Here is a 2500-nt window from a genome sequence, read left to right as displayed (position 1 = left end):
TCAGCATACAAGACACACTGACACTCAGCATACAAGTCACACTGACACTCAGCATACAAGACACACTGACACTCATCATACAAGTCACACTGACACTCATCAATCATACAAGCCACACTGACACTCATCATACAAGTCACACTGACACTCATCAATCATACAAGTCACACTGACACTCATCATACAAGTCACACTGACACTCATCATACAAGTCACACTGACACTCATCATACAAGTCACACTGACACTCATCATACAAGTCACACTGACACTCATCATACAAGTCACACTGACACTCATCATACAAGTCACACTGACACTCATCATACAAGTCACACTGACACTCATCATACAATACGATGTTTTTACTCGATTAATATGGGTGTTGAAGGCCGATACCGATAGCAATATTTACCTACCTAGATCAAACCAAAAGTATGATGATGATATTCAATATTGTGTATCGGGATATTCAATATTTTCACCCCAAGTCCAATAAACTTAAACATCTTATTCATTCCACTTGTTTCCAGTGCAATTGAACTTGAACAGAAGTGCATTTTTCCACAAGCCAAACATCAACACCTTGAAAAAGCTGATCACTCACTAGTAAGAAAATGACCCTGGAAAAGTGCTCCTCATCCTCCAAACCCATACTGATGAGTCTTTTAGGGTCAGGGTCAGCAGCTCTTTAAGACAGGGTGACCCACCACACCTATTCTATAGTAGGGTCAGGGTCAGCAGCTCTTTAAGACAGGGTGACCCACCACACATATTCTATAGTAGGGTCAGGGTCAGGAGTTATTTAAGGTAGGGTGACGCACCACACCTATTCTATAGTAGGGTCAGGGTCAGCAGCTCTTTAAGGTAGGGTGACCCACCACACCTATTCTATAGTAGGGTCAGGGTCAGGAGTTCTTTAAGGTAGGGTGACCCACACCTATTCTATAGTAGGGTCAGGGTCAGGAGTTCTTTAAGGTAGGGTGACCCACACCTATTCTATAGTAGGGTCAGGGTCAGGAGTTCTTTAAGGTAGGGTGACCCACACCTATTCTATAGTAGGGTCAGGGTCAGGAGTTCTTTAAGGTAGGGTGACCCACACATATTCTATAGTAGGGTCAGGGTCAGGAGTTCTTTAAGGTAGGGTGACCCACACCTATTCTATAGTAGGGTCAGGGTCAGCAGCTCTTTAAGGTAGGGTGACGCACCACACCTATTCTATAGTAGGGTCAGGGTCAGGAGTTCTTTAAGGTAGGGTGACGCACCACACCTATTCTATAGTAGGGTCAGGGTCAGCAGCTCTTTAAGGTAGGGTGACCCACACCTATTCTATAGTAGGGTCAGGGTCAGCAGCTCTTTAAGGTAGGGTGACCCACACCTATTCTATAGTAGGGTCAGGGTCAGGAGTTCTTTAAGGTAGGGTGACCCACACATATTCTATAGTAGGGTCAGGGTCAGGAGTTCTTTAAGGTAGGGTGACCCACACCTATTCTATAGTAGGGTCAGGGTCAGCAGCTCTTTAAGGTAGGGTGACGCACCACACCTATTCTATAGTAGGGTCAGGGTCAGCAGCTCTTTAAGGTAGGGTGACCCACCACACCTATTCTATAGTAGGGTCAGGGTCAGGAGTTCTTTAAGGTAGGGTGACGCACCACACCTATTCTATAGTAGGGTCAGGGTCAGGAGTTCTTTAAGGTAGGGTGACGCACCACACCTATTCTATAGTAGGGTCAGGGTCAGCAGCTCTTTAAGGTAGGGTGACCCACACCTATTCTATAGTAGGGTCAGGGTCAGCAGCTCTTTAAGGTAGGGTGACCCACACCTATTCTATAGTAGGGTCAGGGTCAGGAGTTCTTTAAGGTAGGGTGACGCACCACACCTATTCTATAGTAGGGTCAGGGTCAGGAGTTCTTTAAGGCAGGGTGACCCACACCTATTCTATAGTAGAGTCAGGGTCAGCAGCTCTTTAAGGTAGGGTGACCCACACCTATTCTATAGTAGGGTCAGGGTCAGCAGCTCTTTAAGGTAGGGTGACCCACACCTATTCTATAGTAGGGTCAGGGTCAGCAGCTCTTTAAGGTAGGGTGACCCACCACACCTATTCTATAGTAGGGTCAGGGTCAGCAGCTCTTTAAGGTAGGGTGACGCACCACACCTATTCTATAGTAGGGTCAGGGTCAGCAGCTCTTTAAGGTAGGGTGACCCACACCTATTCTATAGTAGGGTCAGGGTCAGGAGTTATTTAAGGCAGGGTGACCCACACCTATTCTATAGTAGGGTCAGGGTCAGGAGTTATTTAAGGCAGGGTGACCCACACCTATTCTATAGTAGGGTCAGGGTCAGGAGTTCTCACCACACCTATTCTATAGTAGGGTCAGGGTCAGCAGCTCTTTAAGGTAGGGTGACCCACACCTATTCTATAGTAGGGTCAGGGTCAGGAGTTATTTAAGGCAGGGTGACCCACACCTATTCTATAGTAGGGTCAGGGTCAGGAGTTCTC

The 2500-nt window shown here is 46.7% G+C and overlaps 1 protein-coding gene across 1 annotated transcript in view; it reads right to left on the bottom strand.

Annotated features, from left to right (window-relative positions):
• The window catches only part of lamb3 (laminin subunit beta 3), a gene marked incomplete at its 5' end in the record, with an annotated part of 29597 nt that overhangs the window by 26568 nt on the left and 529 nt on the right, over positions 1–2500 (bottom strand). The gene's annotated exons all lie outside the window — the stretch shown is intronic.

This window comes from Poromitra crassiceps (assembly GCF_964638095.1).
Source record: "Poromitra crassiceps genome assembly, chromosome: 25".
Lineage (NCBI taxonomy): Eukaryota > Metazoa > Chordata > Actinopteri > Beryciformes > Melamphaidae > Poromitra > Poromitra crassiceps.
The sequence above is the reverse complement of the archived record's forward strand: the minus strand, read 5'-3'. Positions and strand labels throughout refer to the sequence as shown.